Here is a 22896-nt window from a genome sequence, read left to right as displayed (position 1 = left end):
CTGTCTATCCCCCTCTTTTTGCGGTAAATATTGGTATCTAATTCGTACTCATCGCTCTTTAACTTTTTTCTTTCTTTCTTGTCTCTCCTTTACGTTTGCAAATCAATGAACGTCGGATGAAGAGAGGGAGGGAGGTTTGAAAAAAAAAAGTTTTGAGCGTTCTTGTCAGTAATAAAAGCAATACCGTCCTTTTTTTGGGACATCGCCGCTCCAAGCTAGCCCTCAAGCGGGTATTGTCAGCGGCAAGTTCTGCACTCAAAGGCCCCTTTATGCCTACGCTAACGAATTTTCGACTTTTTGAAAAGCTTATTATACGAGACACATTAGGGGCCGGGATCTACTCCAGGGCGGTAATATCTGGCATAATTTAGAAACGCCGCACAATGGGCGGAACAATAATTATTAAATATTGACTCTGAAACCCGCACACTACCAGACACAGACACTGTGGCACACACATACACAGTTGCACGTACTTTCAAATGATACTGTGTCTAGGTGCAATTGTAAAAAAGAGGAAAAAGAAATAACGAAACTTGGCATCAAGAAGTCCATCTTTGTAACCCAAGGGTTTAGGAGAATGGTGTAAACGTGACAGAGGGGCTGGAACGGATAGATAGATAGATAGAGATAGAAAGAGAGGGAGAGAGAGAGAGAGAGATAAAGAGGGAGAGAGAGAGATTAGATATAGAACATTCTATGAAGTTAGGAACGAAAAGTAACTAGGAGGCATGAGATAATTATGTGTAGGCCCTACTATGTAGACAATCACACAAACAGCATCCCTAAACCAAAAAAGATTTACACGGAGCACCACAAACGACAGACTTGAGAGTAACAAAACTTATGAAACATTTGAACATTGCATTTGGTCGAAGCTCAAAAGATGGCAAATTATTCCATTTACATTGAATAAATGTAATGACTGATATATATATATACAGTATATGTTCATATTAACGTGTAAGTTGTATGCATGGTACAAGTTCTTTTGAATGAATTTTATTGTAACGAATTATAAAGTGAATATATGCGTCCGTTACTTTAAGGCAACAACTGCTGAACGTAATATTGCAGGATTTTTTTGTCCGACAGACAATGAAATGTATTTTTTAACCTTATTCTATCGATCACGATTCCCTTTATGTATATGACAGAGGAAAACATTAATTTTGAGTGGCAGTCATGTCATGTTTTAGGTAGTTAAAGGTGCAGTTACAATCTAATTGAAGGCGTATACACTTTTGTAACGATTGGATTATTTTGTCCTTTAATGATTCCCAAATATTTATGTCGAATTGTTCTATTTCTAAACTTCTCTTCTCCTTCTACCGTCGTGAAATGTGGTTATATACAGTGTAAAACGATGATGCCATTAATTAACATGAAAAGATGATCAAGAAATTAATATGAGATACTGTGCAGAGTGGGTTGATTCCTAAATCAGGTACATAAACCACTCGTAGCACATTAAGCGACTTACATTCACTTCCATTTTACGAGGACAATCTCAACTACGGTCGAACACTATATCTTTTGTATGTTTTGTTTTCTTCTACGGTGTAAAGAATGCATCCTTATTGATAAACCTAGCTATCCACTGTCAAATGATATTGAATTGCAAACGTGAGAGAAATGCCTCAATTCTTCGGGGCCCCGGGCAGCAGAGAAGCTTGTATTTTGTTGTTGGATAGACAGTCAACATTCGTGTCACACGCGTTGGTTCCTTATCTCTCACACTCGAACGAATGGAGCGCGCGAATCGAATCTCGGGCTGTTTTTCATTTTCTTTTTCCTTTTTATTTCACGAACAAATGTGTTCCATTTCCCCGTGGACGGGAATAAGATTCGTGCTTCACAAATAAATAACGGCTTGACATTTGAAGAAGAAAACCGACGCTCTTGAAAACATTTTCGAAAACACTGTATGCGAAAATGCATGGTAGGAGAAAGGCGATTCTGCATGTGTACAGTGGGAATATGGTTATCCGTGCATGCAATGCGTGTCTTGCACACTATTGTATATAGGTATGGCGTCTGGTTCATTTCATTTCTTACTGTAATAGGAACACAAGAAAGAATTATTACACCATCTGATTAATATCTTACGCCCTTTGCCGTTTAAGATATTGCTACTAATGCGTATCAGTGTAACCCGATAAGAAGAAGGCCTGGTCAGGTGCACTGTGTTGTTCACTAGGAATTTGTAGTGCTGTGGACTCTCCTGTAAACGATTATTACACCCAAACAGAGAGCTTTTGGTAACTAACCTTCAATAATACGACACGAATGTCTTTACACAAAGCGAAATTCGTTTATCTTTAACGTCGCTTAATTGCTGCTTCAGAAGTTTCACCAAGGTTTGCTGCGCTGCAGTCGCCAGCGGTACGCCGTTGCGTAGCACGCCGACAGTTCGGCGTAGACTGCTGCGGCGGGTACGATGCTGGCATGTGATGCCACGGTCCGTTGTCGCAGCGATGTCGCTTGCTCTGGAGTCACTCGTCGCGCATCAACTAAACAGCTTTGACTCATCCGAGGCAAATTAATTGTGACGCGTATGGATGGAATGGCAATTTAATGTAGACCACGCAGGGACAAATGAAACCAATTTCGTTCTCGATTCTAAAAACCTCTAAGGAACTCCTAATAGTTTTTAGTGGGGATTGTGCTAGCACTCAGTGCTGTTGTATCCTGTCGTTTGTTTTGATTTCAAAATCACATTGATGCGAATGATTTCTTTCATTCGTGCCAAATTAAGATTGTAAACACTGCGTCAAGGCCATTTTTTGTTCAGTTTTCGAGATGTTTGTAAAGCATTTTCTTTTCATGGTTTACGTTAACCTCAACTAGAGCTGAACCGGTTATGAAAGCGTGTCTTTAGAATCACAATTCATTCATTATAATGTGACAAGTAGACCTTATACAGACAAACCAGAATGAATATAACACTTCTAGATAAAGAGAAAAAGAAGAGAAAAACAAAAACAACAACAGAGAGTGACACAGTAAATATACATTATTGCTTCTCACCAAAGGTGTTTTGGATTATTAATTTATTCATGTACTTCTTGTAGATCTTGACAGCAGTGTGGGAGATGAAAACTGGATGATTAAACGAGAGGAAACGGGCAAGTATAATAACCCACTATTAACCCACATTTTGTTGTATGGCGAGCTATCCTATCCAAGCATGCACGGCGGATGATGGGAGAGAATAGGCGAGTCAGTCCGGAGCATCGGCTAATTAAATTTGCGCGAATTACGATAGCCGTTTAGGTTATGTTCCCGGGATATTACTCCGGCTGTATCATTACCCCAGTCTCTCGGTGCTTCGCTTCGGGCGGGGATCTCGTAGATCGCGCCAGGCGCTGGAGGCGAGAGAAAGCGCATCGATGGTGACCGGCCAAAATGGATTTGTATACTGAAAAAAAAGAAGAAAAAAAAGTGATGTTGAATTATTCGTTCATGTCACCTAGAAGTAACACTTGCGCAAATCTATGCGCAAGCACACTCTTGCGCTTTTGTTACTACCCATGCAAAGCAATAATATAACCTTGTATGGAATCATTACAGTTCTACGGGCAAGGTGTTGACTGTTTCCTTTTTTGGGTGTGTGATTTTTTTTTTTCATTTGTCACTGTTTTTTTGTGTTCTTTCTAACGACCTCCTCCTGAAGTAGTTACTACATTCATAATTGCGCTCCATTGCCTTTCTGGCTGCCGCCGCTCAATCCTGCGAAACTGGTAAATCCAGCGTGAGCCGCCAAAAGAGTGGCGCGCTCGCCCCCAATAATGGCTGTGCGCGATTAACATTTTGGACATCATTTACCGTCGGGTCGCTGAGCAGCGGGTGGATTTAGGCTGCCCAGTAGCACGTGCCGCGAGAACAATCAGAGAATTTTAACTGAAGCCACTAAGTAGGCCTACTTGTCAGAACACAAAACCAAGGCAAAAAGTTAACAGTAAAATGCAAACTGCCTTTTCCACTATATCTGTTCGACAGCAAAATGATATCTATGCAGAAACTCACCGCCATAAGTTCAGGATGCTTTTTATCCCATCCAAAATCTCTTCCTTCTCAACTAAAATTACGCACACACAAACACACACAGATACAAAAGCTTTCCTTAAAAGATAGTTCGTGTTCAATTACATCAATACGTTGGTCCTTGAATGAACTCCCTCCTCTGAAAAAGGGGGGGGTTGTCTAGCAGTGAATACGCATCTTTCATATTATGACGTGTCCATCTTGCTTTTAATTCACGTCAGACAATGAAGAAAAAAACAAACCATGGTTTGTTGTGGTTTTTCATTTCTTATTTAATTTGAAATTCACTTGAATTCAATGTGATTCGTGCCAAAGTAAACGCGCATGCACAATTTTTACCAGATTAGTTGGCCTATAGACAGCCGAATTTTAAAGTCTTCCACTGAAACCTAATATTACATCTATGTACCAAAACATATGTGTGTGTGTTTTTTTTTTTGCGGAGTTATGAGAAGGTTCTGAACTTCAACAAGAATCATTTCGTTGTGTGAAAATGTTTTAAAAGCATGGATTTCAAAAAAAAATAAAAGAAAACAAATGTACTGACCATTAATGTGCCAGATGTTCCAAAACCAAGACAGATTTCTATCACTTCCTGGGTGCCATGTGACTAGCGCGGGAAATGGATAACAACAAAAGTTAAATAAGTAATCAATAGTACTACTCGATTTAAACACTCGTTTAAAACGAACAACAACAACAACAACAACATACTACTCGGTTTAAGCACACGTTTAAAACGAACAACAACAACAACAACAACAACAACAACAACAACAACAAAGTCTTGTGTGAATTTGTCTTAACATTGTTGGTAGAATCTGACTGATTCTACTTTCAAAAGTAAAGCAAAAGAAAGACAATTGCGTACTTCTTGTGATTACTATGTATTAACTATGTAGAACTGTTAATAATGTTTTATTTTAAATTTATGTTTAACAAAGATTGACAATACAGGAAAGACAATACATGCCTGAATCTCATAATCTGAAATGTGCATATACGATAGTACACTGTTGCATTGGAAGGAGTGGTCATTTCTTTTCTCGTTACTCTGTGTTGTTTTGTTGTTGGTTGTTGTTTGAAAGCAATTGGCCCTCTTGATGCTTACAAAGTGCTAGGTTATGACACATCTTTATTTCCATTTTTCCTCGATGAAAATATATTTAGATAAATAGTTAGAACAGATGAGGATGACTAACATTTCTGAGGTCTGCGAATATTTTGAAAAATGTGCTTGCGTGATGATGCATTCTAAATGACACTATTTCCAAGGCTCCATTCAAATTTGCGTTGACGGTCATTAGCCAGCGTCGGCACGCTTAAGGGGGACGGCCATGTTAATCGGACATGACGAAAACTGATGCATATTCAAATTATAATGATAATTGATCGGACAAGACACATGGCTTTTGTACCTTCCTGTTTTATGCGTGACGCCGACTGAACCTAACTAACACCACCACGCGTTATGCCGCGGTTTAATACCTCCAGACAAGTGATCCACATTGATTTTTATATTATTGTTATCATCATTACAATGGTGAATGGCCATTATTATAATCGTTTGCCTGCTGTTGTTGTTATTGTTGTATTTATCGTACTTATTGCTATTTGTGTCACGTCACAATTATGTTTGATACTTCCCTTTTCATTTGTACTAAGTATTCTAAGTAATATCTATATTGCCATGATTATTAACGTCATGAGTATAAAAGAAACTTATTCTTTGTATAGTATTCTTGTCACTGTAGTCTCTTTTAGTCATGGACATAACGATATCCGTACGTTGATGTTTGATGCTTTAATGCTTTTAATAGTATCTGCAACATTATTCATTTGTTTAAATTCTTAACGTTATTGCTTCAATGAGTAGTCACTTTACGCATTCCTTGACACTAATCCTCTCTCAATCATTACCATTGAAATCAAATTTAAAAGATAATTTCAATTTGATGAAAATTCTATGATTATGTTTTAAGTTCTACAGTGACAACATAATAATCGACTTTTTTGAATCCTACATCTAAGAACTCAACAATGTATTCGTAGAATGGTATCCCCACGTTTTTTTAATTCTACTTTAAATAGCTCTCACTTTTTTTTTTGTTCAGAGGTATATCAATTGAAGCTTAAATTACTTAATTGAGATAATTAGTATGTGCAAACAAACACACAAACTATATAATCTTAGGTATACAGAGAGAGAGAGAGAAAGAGAGAAAGAGAGAGAGAGAGAGACTAACAGAAAGAGACACGTATATTACGCAGCCAGAGAAACGTACAAACTGACTGACGGACAGATGAATTTTTTATCGTGTAGGCAATGGGCCATCGGAAGTTATTTATCCAGAAGAGTAAATTCCTTCTCGTTAACTAATGGTCATAGAAATGAGAGAGATAGAGCGGGAGAGGGAGGGAGAGAGAGAGGAACGAACTAGCAAATGACTCATGAAAGCAATGTAATTACGAGTTGACAATGTCCAAAGCTATTGTACTCAGCTTAAGAACCGGATAGCAGACATGACAGGTCAAATCATTGGGTTTTATATTGAGATGTGATTGAAATCATTTGCTCTCTAATCGTTTATTCATACATTTCTATGATTTTCTAAATATATAAGAGGCATCAGTTTTTAATACAAAAAAATTCCATATGTGTGATCGCGGAAATCCGTGAAATTAGCAAAATGCTTTTGTATCAGATTGCTGAGCAGTGCGATACCTATAAAGAAACCAATATTTAGGGATATTTTGGATAATTCAAGATTTGTAGGTCTCTATGATGGATGCCAAAATTATCTATTCTCATTCTATTAATCGTCAAATTGTAGGTATTGCTATATCAATACGATCCACTGCGTTTTCTTGTCAACATTATTATAGCATTTTTTTTGTAAACATTTTATGTTTCAAAACTACTGGTTGAATTGCAAGTCTCTGAGTCATTCTCTTGTATTTTGATTCAAAGTGGAATGTTTCAAGAGTTTGAACGACTGAACTATGCTTCCATTGAACAAAACAAAATGAACTTCCTCTGTGTGGTGGTTCTTCTATGTCTGGTAAGTAATGAGGCAATATTTCTGTTTATAAGGGACTCCTTAACCCTCTGAAGGCCACATTGATTTCCTCTCCATAGGTCTGTGTGTAAAATTTATGCACATTTGACTTTTGGCACAGAAAGGATTAACAAAGGGTCCAGTCATGTGTCCTTTTGTTATATGTTAACTATACCTCTCAGCAACCTACCCTGCTCGAGCACTTGTTGCGTACTGTTGAAAGTCGCTCGACAAAAGTTGTTGTATATATACGCTTGTCAATGTGTTGTCAAGTCGAACAATTCTCACAGAAGTCCTGGGGCATATGAACCATGGGCGACCGTTTTCAACAAAAAAAAAAAATAAAAAGAGAGAAAATAGTATGCGGGATGTGTTATCATAATTTAGAATGAAACAAAGATGTATATGAATAGTAACAAAATTGAAATTATGTATGATATATTTTCAATGGTTCATCTATTATACAAAATTACATTTTTGATTACCGGCAAATATTATGCATAATAAAAGCACGACATTGGCATAAGCTATCGTAGGCATCCCAAGCAAACATAGGTGGGAGTAGAAATTTCTGACATCAATTATGTGGTGAGAAGAGATCACGAGTAAAGACACACATTCATACACACACACACACACAAAAAATCAAAATCAAGAGATTCAAAATCAAGACATTCCATACGCTATGCCACTCTAGAAAATTTACAGCGACAAAACCTATTAGTATGAAGGTTATTGTCATCGTTACGATAATAGTGATAATAATAATAATAATAATAATAATAATAATAATAATAATAATAATAATAATAATAATAATGATATTAATAATACAGGGTACTTATAATGCGCCAAGTCCACATGACTAATGTGCTCAAGGTGCAGAAGTAAAAGTGAATCATATAAGTATTATTATTATTATTATCATTATCATTATTATTACTATTATTATCATTATTATTATCATTATTATTATTATCATCATCATCATCATCATCATTAATGATCTTCATCTATAATAATATTATCGTCTATATTATCATATTCATCTTCATCATTATCATTATTACTAACATTCCGCTGAACAGTATACTGTGTCAATTGCAATACATTTGTCATGAGCAGCCATGCCTCAAGTTTAGAAGACTGAGAAGGGGGACAACCATATCCAGAGACTTTGGGAAATGGGGTCACTAGTGTTTGGCCAGTGAGAAGATCGCACCTGTCTGGCCTCAAATCAATTTTCAATGACCAGCGAACGAGATGGGGCGATCACGCCATTTGATTTATGAACGACCGAGTGATCAGGACACAATTTATAAGGGAGTCGGATTCGGAAGAAAAATCGAAAAGTTGGGGGCATGTGTTCCGACAACCTGGCCCTAATTGTTCGCGGAAACCCGCGAGGGAGCAATACGTGTAACCTTCGGTATCTTTGGACATAATACAATACTTAAACGCTATTCGCATAGCTTGACACAGGGATACTATTGCATCAGCTTGACTATTCAGTCTGAAGGATAAATCTGGATACAGCACTGCCACAAAGAAAGAACAACGAAATAGACATTTTTCTTTTTTAATGTTGTGAATTTGAAAGCATGATCTTCATGAATTTGTGTTTGTGAGTGTCCCTTTGTTTGTATAGTTTTACACTATTACTGTATTCAAGCAATCGCACTCTTTACATTTGTATCCGACAACACGTCTGAATAGGAGCATGTGGCCAGTAGTATTGGTGTTTCAGGTATGTTGTTGTTGATTTTTATGTTTATTCGTGTTTCATATTTCCATTTTATTATGGTATGAAGAGGTATCGGCTGTAGTCTCACATACCTTCTCCACATTGTGTTCACTCTGGTAGTGATGAACTTGATAATCATCAAGATACATGCACACATACATGTAACAGCACACGCACACAATAGTCTGTAAAAAAAACCTATCATCTGTTATGGATTGATATATTTTATCACCATTATCTATTTTAGCATAATCATCCGATAGGCCTATATTATATCAAAAAAAAATGATTTCAGTTGCGAATTACGTCAGCGTAATACAGTATACCCTCACACAACAGAAGGTGCGTCTGTTACAGCGGGAATAAAAACACAAACCGTGTATCCTTGAATTGGAGGGAATCAAAATAAAACATTGAAAATTTGAGAAAAAATGCAATGGTTTCTTACATTCACAAGTAACAAGAATGAACGAAAGAATTAAGGAATGTATATGTGTGTATGCGGTTGCATATTATGTGTGTGTGTGAGAGAGAGTGAAGGAGCGATCAGAGAATGATAGAGAAAGAGAAAAGGAGAAAAAATGAAAGGAGAGGGGTAAAAGGGATATTTTTAATCAATTTTCTTCACGGAATTGTTAGGAGGAACAGATAACAACCACCACACACCTCTTCCTGGCACTATGCTGTCTTTATTTTTACTCTACTCCCACAATTTATAGGTAAATACTCACAATGTGCTTCTGGAAGTGTTTGACCTGCCTTTATTGTGCTAAACATTTGTCAGTGAAATAATGTCTTTCAGACGCAAGGTTTCACATTATGCTGTCGTCCGGTGACTTTTGAAAAAGAAAAGAAGAGATAATAATGCAGATGCCGATTATCCGGGGTCTTCTTCCACCTGAATCAGAATGCTGTATTGTGAGCAAAACGGCTGAATTCGCGTGGCCGTTTAATTACGATTAGGGGTAGCTTTTTTTTTGCCCCCAAACTGTTAGGGTACCCTCCCCCAACGTGTTCTGTGGTTGGGCTCGTTCGATTGTAGCTAAATGCTTTTTTTTTTTCATTTACGTTGCTCACTTGCAGTCTTAACAGTCTCATGCAAAGCAGAAAAGAGGGATTTCGAAAAAGGTCAGTGACTTGGTAGTGAAAATAGAATAGCTGTATCAGGATGGGGACTAGAAAAGCATTCATTACTTTTGTTAATAAGGAAGAAGAGAGAGAGAGAGGGGGGGGGGGGAGGGGAGGACGGGAGGGGAGGAGAGGGGGAAGAGAAACTACAATAAATATCTCAAAACATTCTATTCATCTCCGATTTCTTCAAATTTTCCACATTAACCTTAATTTCAACACAGGAATATTCTACAGCCATCAAGAAATTTTTCATAAACATTAAGGGAATATGGCCTGCATTCAGCACATTTTCATAAATGTCGTAAACCTCGTTAGAAGGTATAGCTGTAGCATGCTATTTCGTTATACAGTTTTTTCCCCTTGTGATTTGATTATACTTATAAAGATGAAAATGATTCTGAATTTTACTATGGAAATCGTATGTTTAAGATAGTACAAGAATGTTCATTTGATTTAAGTTAGTTAAGAGCTTAGACTTTCCTCTTCTTTACTCGTCTTCTGATGACCACACCAAAAATAAAGAAATAAAAATGTTTGTACGTATAAATACACATATCACAATATTGCATGCAGTATACAACGAAATGCCATTTTTTTTTTAATAATATGGTGGGAAAACACCAGTGTTCGAACGTGATGGTGAAATGAGGTGGAAATATCAACGCCCTTATAATGAGTTGTTTTCAATGCTCTGATTAGTACGCATAACTGAATGAGGAAATGGTTTATTGTTTCCTCCGTTTTCACCATTCTTTTAGTCAAAATTGCATCTGCAGTAAACAAAGGTGGTGCGACTATTGTTTGCGTTCTGCCCGACCCAGTAACATAATTAATTTACACAATACGCAGATATCATTACGCCGCGTAAAGCGGTCTTCTGCGCCCGTAATGTTTTGTAGCTGGCGAATTCGGTGTGTTTTATACGCGTCAAGTTGTTGTGTGCAATATACACGCACAGGCGAGTTTGTGACTGTGAACGTGTTCTTCGGTTAAGTTAAGCATTGGTCGATATGAATTTTATCCACAGTTTGATAGTACAAGTCATTATTATACGTTTACATTTGATTTCAAATACATGCCATTTGTAATAACTATGAATATATATTACATTATACACATTCATTACAACTGATGTGATGCGAGAGGAACTGTTCTTTCCAAGTACGCTTGGCTACTGTATGTAATTCCACAATACTGCAGAAATAGTACACATAATACTCTCTTTTTCTCTCTTTCGTTTGTTCACTGTGGGGAATTTTTCGAAGTTATAACCATGATAACAGTGGGGTTGGGAAAGTGACAGTTTTGTCTTGTCAAAACCGAAACATTTGGAAGACAAGTTATCGGCGCCTTTGGTTTAACCAAATTCAATGCATTAAACATCACTTATCTGGCGTACTTAATCATCACACCAACATTATCATTTTCTCTGGGAACATGTATATAGGTGTACATATTCACCAAATATTTTCCCATGAAGCGCTTTCTAAGAGAGTGTGCATGTATCAGCCACTATACCGCGAGAATTATGGGCTTATGAAAATGGGCGGGAAATTTTAGGCATTTTAGACATTTTTACCTCCAGAGAGACCTATAGCTGACAAAGAAGCGCGCGAATAAGAAGTTGACGGTGAGCCATAGATTAAAGGGATGGTACAGTATTGGTGGAGATGAGAATCGGGCTTTCAACTTTTTGTGAGATATTACACTTATGAAATAGTATAGAGCATACCATTTTAAGAGGAATTCAAACTTTATTTGATGAAAATCGGGTTTAGAATGACTCAAACATCCAAAAACAAGGTAAAACGAAACGACCGCAATAAAATGTCAAAATCCGGGTCACACTTGCTGTAAAATAAAAGTTTATCACCCCTCCTCCCTTCTTAATCACGACGATTCCCTACCCTTTAGGGTCGGGGTCCTATACCCCTTAATATGGGTCTCTCGTGTTGTATTGTCGATTGACACACCAGTGACTGGATCAAAACACATACCTGCAAATGTGCATTTTTGACGGTACCTATAACAAATCGCTCTCATACTCTCTCTATCTTTCTCTCTCTCTCTTTCTCTCTCTCTCTCTCATGTCTAAATGATTGTATGAATGTGAGCAAGAAAAGAGAAAAAAAAAACTCTTTTCAGTGAAGATGTAATGATTGACAGATTCACCCCTCACATTTTTCAGGCCCTCCTCCCTCCACCCCATCCTCCCTTTTTTTTTTTAAATGAGCTGAGCATGTGGCAAAAGTGATTGCTACTGCTCACTTCAACATATTTTTAGTTCATCAACAGTAATGCCAAAATTGATGTTGAAATTAATCACACACACACACACACACACACACACACACACACACACACACACACACAACACACAAAAATAGACACACACATACACTTGTAATATCAAATGCACTGATGCATTGTAGAGGAATAATCATTTGTACTTGATACATAAGTGCATGCGTGCATACGACCTACATCGAAGCGCGTGCATTGACAGGGGATGGATAGAAGTAACGGAGCAAGAAAAGGAAGAAACGAGATTTTCATGTTCATTCATTACGTGAAGATGTCTCGAGCTAGCTGTAATCAAAAGCCAAGTTTCGGGGGCGCTGATAGCAGCCCGTACCCACCGAACACTGGCTAAACGCAGGGGGTACCAAAAAAAGAAAAGGAAAAAAAAAAAGCAAGCAAATCCTCTGAACGAACACCAACCATAGGGCATAATCAACTTTATCAAAACCTTATTTCATTCAAATTGGCCGCAGATACGGCTATAAATCAATGTCTTCGGATAATCTTTTAATGGTATCCGCGAGGTTCGCCCCTTGTGCCATCACGTCGACAAACGGTGCCGAGGCGCGCGGCGTTTCCCTTTAGTCCCACAGCTTCGAACGCGAGTGGTGTGGCTATACATATCACGCACATGAATGTATCAATAATGTATCGGTAGATAGGATAAATATCAGGGTAGAGAGGGGTTATTGCCATTTGTGTGAGTATGCGTCATGATGTGTCTTGTCATCCATTTGTTATTAGTTTTCTCTCTTAGCTTTCAGTGTGCTCCGGCCTTATCTCCTATGCTGCTCGATCGTTGATAATTATCATTGTTTAAGACAATTTTTATACACAGGAGAGCGAAACAAAATGCATTTATACCTGAAATAATAATGCATACTATTTCAAGAAGTCTCATTTATTGATGTCTAGTCCAGTGAAAGTATTACTCCATTATTGATATTAATGCGCTTTTACTACAATTAGGGACCGCGTGTATGAGGATGTGTGTGTGTGGGGGGGGGGGGTAGGAGTGGACAGGGAATAAGGTAAGGCAAAGGGTCAATGCCCGCACCCCCCCCCCTCCACACACACACACACACACACCTTTCGTTGAGAAGAATCTCGGGGGGAACTTTCAAAAGTCATGGTTCCCTTTGTGTATCATAGTTTTTAGAGCCAAAAGTGCGTTTGTGTGTGTGTGTGTGGGGGGGGGGGGGGGGTACTGCGGCTCCATGCATCCCCCTCCACCATTAGGCTGCCTCTGTATAATAGGTGCATTGCTTTTATGTGCAGTTCTGAAACTGACACGGGGTGGGGGGGAGGCAAGAGATTTGTTCTGTTGAAATAGTTCTGTTTTAAGGTTTTCCAAAATTTCTTTGCTGCTCTTACACAATCTGAGGTGGCTCATTAGATGTTTAACTCAAACTATAACTATGGGCTTTCTGAATTGCGTGCATTGGTCGGCATTAATGCATATTGGTGGTCTGCACTGTTTTTACATAATTTGTGAAGGTAAACAGAAGTTACATTCTATAATTTCGTAAATTTTCGTAAGTTTTGAGAGAGCAAGACTTCTGTTTACCCCACGAAAATCATCTGATATTTACGAATCCACATTTCGGGGGGGGGGGGGGGGGGAGAAATAGACAATATTTGTGACAATGGACCAGCTTGAATTCCTACAAGACGTACTAAATCAATAGGATGATTGCTGTGTCGCAGAGTCATAAATATGATTTCATAGCGAATGATTCCCTTCATTGATGGCCGCTGTTCCGTGCGCCTAACTGTTATTCTTCGGATATTGATCCGGGGCCTGCCGCTGAAAGCCCGTGAGTTTCACGCTACGCCGCGCAAGAGGAGCGCCCAACCATCCGGCGTGGTATTCACCGCACAATACGGAGATTCTCCGGTGCGAGGTCAGGTGTCAAAGCCAAGCTCGAAAGAGGAAAAAGAGAGAGGGAGATTGAAACAAGAAAGACGGTGATAGAGAGACAGGGAAAGAGAGACTGAGAGAGATAGACAGAAGGAAAGAAAGAGAGGGGAGAGGAAGACTTGGAGAGAGAGAAGGAGGGAACAGGAGGGAAAGGTGAGACCTTTTAAACTAAACCGAAATGCAACGGACGACACTTAACTTTTGTAAGCCAATAACTATGTCCTACCCCTGATGGCGTCAGCGCCAAATTGAATAGCAGTTGTGCGATTATGACTTCATTTTTGTTGTCGCAAATAATGGAGCATGTTTAGCAATGATGGTAGTAGCAAAGAGCTTGCGTTTGAAGCTATTTGGTAGTAGCATCCTGATGGAATATCACTCGACTGTTATATTGTGTGGGTTTTTTTTTTTACTATAGCATCAAATCATTTGCAGGTCTTGTGGATGAAATTATGCACTTGTAAATCTCTCGTTGTCGGAGGTTTCAGGAAAGACGACCAAATGATAACAACAGAACTTTAAAGACGAGCAGCTCTGTTGTACAACTTACTTTGTGTGCAACACTTGCGTATACAATTTAATGGTCAATAATGGTAATTGCGTTATTACGCTTACTTATTGAAAATATAAATATAGGCCTACATGATATTCAAGCGACAAAGGAAAGAATCACTCAACTTTAATCTGTAACTTCGGTATTTGGTAAGCTATGATATATAGCTAATTGAGGCGTAAACGTGATTTTCCACGACACAACATAATCAATTGAATGATTATATTTAACATAGCTACATTATGATTTATGGTTCATGACTTATGAATTACGTGTATATGTTACTGGGATGAACTTCAGCCCAGGTCTATATTATCAAGAGAAAATAAAGATATAAATATATGATGCATGTGTGTATATATATATATTCATGTATAACTGGCTCGGAATACGTCAAACCATTCACATTTAAGGGGTACAATATCAAAAGTTAGTTACATTTCTTTTAATAATTCAGAACTACATTTTCCCCAGAGCCAAGTTCTTCTCAGTGAAATATGTAGTTTGCCAAACACCGAGGTTGCAGATAAAAAGTTACGTAGTTGTTTCATTTGCCGCTTGAATAAAAGACAGCTCGCCTTGTCCTATCATTTGCTTATACAATGCCATCCATAGGTTCAATCGTAGTGTATGTGGGTTAAGGGAGAAGACTCATACATTACATGCAAGCACCACTGTCGGTGAATATGTAAGCATAGCATAAACAAACGCGAAGGACACTGTCTCGTACATCACGGTGTCGTGATCTTATTTGTTGCCGATCATCTCGGTACATATCAATATTTTCATGCGATTATTTGTTAAATAAATAGCGCCATAGTTTGGGAGAAATTAATCATCGGGGGTTTTTTTTTTCTCGGCATAATGAGATATCGATGGCTGCACATACAAACACATGTTAGTGGACCACAATTACACCGCATCGCCCGTGCCCATTAATAACCTCTCGTGCTCAGAATATAAATGCGACATCAATATTCTAATTCACACAGAGTTGGGGTCGCCTCCGCTTTCTAGTCTGGTCCCTCACCCCTCCCCTCCCCTTCCTCACCCCTTCCCCACCCCCTTCCACCACCCCCTTCCCGTTCTGGTGCTGAGTAATGGCTGTCTGATGTTTGTTTTGTTTGTTAGTCTGTCTCCCTTTGTGTTGTTCAGACTTCATCATGAAAATGATTTAGTATAAAGAGTAGCCGCACTGCAATCTCGTGATATTATTCTCACCAGAAAATTATCAAAGCGTTCTTCAAGAGTCAGCAAAGTTTTTAGAATGGCTTAATATCATGTGATATAACGTAAAATTGCATATTGCGTCACCCAGTAGACGGCGAAATTTTTGAAACGTTATGCTTCACACGATAATTATCATTACAGTTTTGTGTATTGTGCAACACAGTATAAAGGTTCAGGTGTGCTGCTTTTCGTAAAAGATTTCTAGCATCAAATTGTTAAAGCAGTTGACCATGAACGTAAATTCGCCTCAATATCAAATAAATAGCCCACAATAATGACACTAAATGTAAGCAACATTGCCAAGACCATGTTTGTGTCAGTGTTATCAGATGTAACGAGCACAAGCTCGTAGCTCGGCGCTGGAGTCCTACTATATCGGGTAAAATGCTGGTGAGAAGTGAAGTACATACACTTTGATTTGTCTCCCTTACAGTGTTTTTCTTGAGTAATGTTCGACAAAAAGCATAAACAACAACACTGAAAAGCGAAGGTACACATTAAAACCCTTTGGATGGTAAGGTTGCAGACCTATCATTATTGAATACAAAATTGTCATAGGAAAATACTGTGTGTATTATCCGTATGATGCTTTGAAAGTACAACAGAATGAAAATTAATGGTATGCTATAACCTGTAAGTACTTTGTAAGTACCTGTAATGTCCATCCCAATGGAGCTCCTGTTGTGACTGTAGATAGAAAGAGAAGGTATATCGAACAAGACTTTGAACTCAAAACTTAATATTTTTGTATTTTCTGTGATATTATTAAAATGTAAACAGTATGATGTGTTTGACTACCCAAGATCACACTTAGTGAAATTACAGAGAATAAGTTTGATTAACGAAATCTCAAAGTAAATATTAAATTATAGGTCTATATATTAATTGTCGCCATTTATATTCCCTTTAATCATGTTTATGATCGAGAAATCTTGTATGTAATTTATCAGGGGACACATGCAGAATACTTCATGTTAGTATGTAAAATCCATTCAGTATCTTTGCTTTATCATAATCATCAAGAGAATGTTTCTGCTACTTATAAAAGTAAATCATTTCAAGGCCAAAAGCAGTCGCACAGCACGCGGGCATATTCTTGTAAGGCAACATATGCTACCGAAATACAAACACAGGTGCATTGGACATAAAACATAAGTAAAATGTAATATGTGCGAATCGCGTTGGGTATTTCCATCGGCGACAAAGTCGTTGCCGGAGTGCTTCAACATACGTGTCCAATCATGGTCGATATTTTTTTTGATGATTACAATTGAACAACAACAGCAGCAACAACAAAGCGCTTCGACAAACTTAATATATATTCTTCTCTTATGGGGTATATAAGATCCTAACATATATTCACTCAATTCATACTTGGATTGATGAAAATAAAGAGAGGAAATGTTAGAAATTTTAAAATTCACTCTTTCTATCTTCAGCTGTCTCTCTGTCTCTCTCGAATTCCTCCTCCCTCTCTTTCTCATTGTCTTCCTGTCTTTCTCTCTCTCTCATCTCTCTCTCTCTGTCTCTCTCAGTCTGTCTTTCTCTCTTTCTGTCTGTCTCTCTCTCTCTCAATCTCTCTCTCTCAGTGTCTCACTGACTGTTTGATAATTGCTATCCGAGGCATCGGTAAACGACATCATGCATTAAGTTGCTTCGTGAAGACGAGTATTAGCGGGATGGGAAATGAAGGGGCATCTTGCAAGCAATTTCGGCGGGTTATGATTTCCGTCACACACACGCACATACGCACACACAAAAATACAAGGCACACTTAAAGATGCGTAAACACACTAGCACGCGCTCACGCACCAACGCACACACACACACACACACACACACACTCACACACACGCACAGCAGCTCGGGCAGAGAGATGGAGAGAGAGAGAGAGAAAAAAAAAGAGGGAGATATGATCTGCTTATAGGAGACATATACACGTGTACTGCGTATGATATCTGTGTCGCCTAAAATACGCCAGCTAGAAATAGATATGTATCTCCTAAATGGAGGACGCGTCCTTTTCTCCACCAGGCGTAATAACAGAGCAGTTAGCAGATATTTCGCCGAAAATTGCAGAAGAGCCCTCAATTCCGTCCCGATGGTGTCTGTGCCTTTCTTTTTCACGTATATCCATGTCTTGTTCTGTACCCAAGACACGCTTTACTCTCTCCCCCCACTAAGCTCATGATCTTATAACGAGTAAATAAAATGTAAGTCTTGATTGTCCGTGGCAGCGGAAAAGCCACAGCCGAAGCCTATAGCCGAGTGGATATGGCCTCGTCTTATTAAGCGAGTTCGTGTTAATATTTCCGTTTGACTCGATCTGATGCATGCTTCATCCATTGTCAGCTTGCATTTCGGATTGTGTTCTTCCCAACACGTTTCTACATGAGCTATAACAGTCAACACTACAGCCAGTGCGACCCCAAGTGGACTTCCCACCTACATGTACATTACCGAATGGTCTCTTTCTGAGCTCATTCACCCAAGTATTTACTCCTATGTTAGGACAAACTTGTGCATGAAAACATGGCGACGACTTGCTACGTAAATGCACTTGATGAGTACACCAAGATGCCTCATCTGCACAGTGTTTCGAATTGTGTGTTACATTAATTAAGTGAATATTTGTTAGCAATTACTCATGTACGCTGCAAGTTATCAATTATCAGGGCGTTTCTCTTTTTATCCTGTCCACCAACATAGAACGAATCTAATATGATATATGGTATATAATATGTAATATATAATATATGATATATAATATGTAATATATGATATACAATATATAATATATAATATACAATATATATATATATAATATATAATATACACTATATACTACATGATATGTAATATATAATATATAATATGTAATATATAATATATAATATATGATATATAATATATAATATATTATATATAAAATCTGTCTGTGTGTCTGTGTCTGTATATATGTATAATTTAAATTCAATGTCTCGTTTATTTTTTCCTTTTTTCTTCCAAAGTCATCTATGTAAAGAAGCTGCCGCCGCGAGTTGACCCCATAGTCCTCTACCACGACCATCTTTCGCTCCCGTTTCTTTTTAGGGGTAATAATCCTTATGTTTTAACCGGTCATTCACCCACTGAAGAATGGAAGGGATCGTGTCGCATTGACGAAAGAAAAAGAAAATATCCGGCTTTGATGTAGTCTCGAAGGAAAGAAAGAGAACTCCATGGTCTTAACGAGTGCGTCATTAAAAACTTGGAGCACTTACATTACTAAGCGTCGCTTTTTGTAATACAAAGCTGTGAGGAACAAATATGGAGTAATAGATAAAAAAGACAAAACAGACAGGTATACAGGTAGAAAGATATATGGATAGGTATAGATAGGAAAACATTGTAGGTAAATACATAGGTGGTAAACGTAGAAAAGAGACGGGTAAAATAGGTAGATGACGAGCAAAGATAGACACTAGGTCCTACAAACAGAGACCAGGCGAGATCTAAAGAGAAGGTTGACCTCTGACCCCGAGATCCATCCATTTCATTTTGCGCAGCGTCGTAAAAACAGTCTCGATGACAGGTATCTTTGTCCAGATATCAATGGACAGGAAGCCACAGTGAATGTGCGTACCGATGACTGCCTTGGCTTTGCGAGTTTTTTAAAGTCTTTTCAGTGCCATGTCATACTATTGACATTACAAAGCGATGCCAATCAAGAGCAACTCCCAATATCTTTTATTGTCAATTTTGGTCCCGGCATGTCGAGGGCAAATCGAGTATCATCCGCAAACAGCCATTTGCCTCTCATGGGATGATGTATAAACAACAAAGATAGCTAGGATTACTTGTGTTATATATCAATCACTACATATGCTACTGCTTCAACTGGAAATGTGGATGAATATACGTAAACTTTATATCCCTTGCAAAAGGCTTGATTGTGAATCGATTATCTGCATAGTCTTACCCTATTTCGGGAATGATATTATTAAAGGTTGGATGACATTTGCTCCTGCGACAATTGCTCCCATGAAATATTTGCTTGCAAAGCCAAGCAGAAATTCTTCCCTCAGACATAATCCTAACCCTAACCCAGATTCCAATCCTTACATCAAGCTAAACCCAAAACCCTATCACAACCTTTACCATAAACCTAGGTCCATGGAGAAAATAAGACCCAAGCAATTCTGCACTAACTTGGCAAAAGGAAGCAAGTGACATTTTTAAGGATATTGACTTTTTTTATTAATTTGGAATATTTGCGGCATGCTCTATTTAACTGAAAAATCCAAAAGTTACTATTTTGGCCCATTTCTGAGATATTCGGGTGGCAAAAGGAAGCAAGTGCACAAAATTGCATGAAAAAATTGGCAAAAGGAAGCAAGTAATAACCTCATGATATGATTGTCACTTGCTTCCCTTTGCCAAATCATTTATATTTACACACAATCTAAAATACTTTGGCAAAAGAAAGCAAGTAGCATACTCATGATATGATTGTCACATGCTTCCTTTTGCCAGATTTTTCATGTTTGCTACAAATCTATAATACTTTGGCAAAAGGAAGCAAGTTACATAATAATGAGTTTCTATGGGAATATCAAAATTCTTCGAATTGTCATAAATGCATCACCATACGACTTGCATGAATACCGACATTTTTCTCATCACAAATTTTTATGTTGAAGAGCCTACCGAAAAACATAATTTCTTCATTTGTAGCATTTGTACTCGATGTCACTTGCTTCCTTTTGCCAAAGTAGGGCAGAATTATCGTAGGAGCAAGACGTCGTGTCACCATCTGCCAACTGCTATGTGCTCCACCTTGTAGACAGTGTTAGGTTAGAATATTATCGTTCAGGAAATGATGGATGAAAAAGAAACTCTTAGATCGTATTCCCTTTTCTGAATTAAAAGAAAAAGAAACTGAATATTGCCTATATACATTTTAGGTACCCCGTATCTGTAGGAATGCGTACAACCGAGTGCACAAAAATCGGGGACCCTCTGAAAAGTCTAGGTGTACATATGTTAGATTTTGTTTTGATAGATTGGTAGTTGTCATGACCGTATCCATCTATCTGTTTTCCGATATGCATTTGTACTATATGATTTACTTCTTCTTCTTCTTTTTACATTCATCGTATTTACATTTTTTATTTGCCTTTTGTAGTTTAACACACATAATTACTGCTGCATATTAAGGTAAAGATAGGAGCCGTGTGTATGTATGAACGACAAGTCAAAGAGTGTGAGAATTATTGTTATTTTTTAATAATGGGGAAGTAGCAGAACTTGATTGCATATATATATGAAGGGTTTGTTTGTAAAAACCGATAAGTCCATTTTTTGAAGATTTTGAAGTATGATCTCTGTAGAAAGTACAAAATAATGCCTTTTAAATGATATATTGGTCACTACATAAAATGGTACATTTTTTAAAGTTATGGTCAAAAGAAGCAAAAAATTTCTTATTATTCTCTTTATTTTTCTTGACCTTTAATCGCAAATGTCTCCATTTGGCAAATATGGACTTATCGGTTTTTGCAAACAAACTCTTCATATATATATATATATATATATATATATATATATATATAATAAATGACATGTGAGTGTGTGCGTGTTTTTGTTATTATTGTCAGAAGTGCCGCGACTGTGTTCATTTCTGTAAAAAGGATTGTTAATCTCGAGGAGAAAACTGAAGAATGAGTAATCTACCCGGAGTGGAAAACAAATCTCCTATTTAACTTCTTCGATCAAGTGATGTTTAGGTTGTATTACCATTAGTACTAGTTCCACAAATTGTATACATTTGACTTCTATAGTTCTGCCTCCCGTGTAGGCAATCACAGGGCACTGACGCGCAATCGTATTTTTCACCAAGGGCGTAAATCTTCCCCGAGAAACATTTTGTGCAGATACCCCCAAAGTGATGCAGAGTCTAGCTGTCATGTCTAAAATGTAACCACTTTCGCTAATTCAGTAAGCACGCCGAACACATAGAAGTAAAACAAGAACAGAAGACAGGAGAGTGCGAGAAAGAGAGAAAGGGAGTTCAAGAGAGTTCTAGAGGGAGAGAGGGAGAGAGGGAAGGACAGACAGAGGTAACATGCAATTCGTTAGGCACATCTGGCTATTTGTGCTCATCAACATTACTTAAATTTCGTGTGCATCGGATATGTTCTCTCTCTCTCTCTCTCTCTTCTTTTTTTTTTTCTAACGGTAAAGCCCGCCCGGAATTGCCTAACGAATTTGCGAGGTCAGGTAGGAAAAAAAAATATATAACATATTTTTATAAGATAAGTATGAAAACGATTATTTATTGTAGTGATGTACTTATGATATTTCATTGAATATCGGTACTGATGAAATGAATATTTGAACAGATTGATTTTTACTGTTTTGAAGTTTATAGTTGTAGGACATTATTTTGTCCTTGTATCTTTGTCTCTGTTCGTTCAGTGTATATTATTGGTATGATAAATTGAAAAGGGAATACTTGTGTAGGCTTTTTTTTCGGGGTGGGGCGCATAAGGGAATCTTGGAGGTATGTATTATTGATAATCAATTAACATAATCCCTGTGAATTTGTTGATTGATTTTTTGTATCATCGGTTATTGTTTTGCGTGCGCTTTTACCATTGTTTTTGTACAAGGGTCCTGTTTATCGTTATAACTGATCCAGAAGTCAAGCATACTTCTGACCCACTTAAAATCGATTATAAATAACGTTCGATTAACTCCAAGTCTCCGCTTTACGAAGAGACTGTTAATGTCTGTTGATGACACGGACTTATAATTGATTGTAAAGTTATGATTGATTTATGTACTTACTCATAATTTGGGGGAATTATGATTGATTTCTGGGACTCGCAATTAATTATAAGTTTCGATAAAACGGGATCGTGAAGAA

At 37.8% G+C, this 22896-nt stretch overlaps 1 protein-coding gene across 2 annotated transcripts in view; it reads left to right on the top strand.

Moving 5' to 3' along the window:
- The window catches only part of LOC139725928 (uncharacterized), a 65509-nt gene that overhangs the window by 31215 nt on the left and 11398 nt on the right, over nucleotides 1–22896 (top strand). The gene's annotated exons all lie outside the window — the stretch shown is intronic.

Source organism: Diadema antillarum, unplaced genomic scaffold (assembly GCF_040938485.1).
Source record: "Diadema antillarum isolate AM-2024a unplaced genomic scaffold, OU_Dant_1.0 seq00000069_RagTag, whole genome shotgun sequence".
Lineage (NCBI taxonomy): Eukaryota > Metazoa > Echinodermata > Echinoidea > Diadematoida > Diadematidae > Diadema > Diadema antillarum.
Note: the sequence above shows the minus strand (reverse complement) of the source record. Positions and strands in the feature narration are given on the sequence as shown.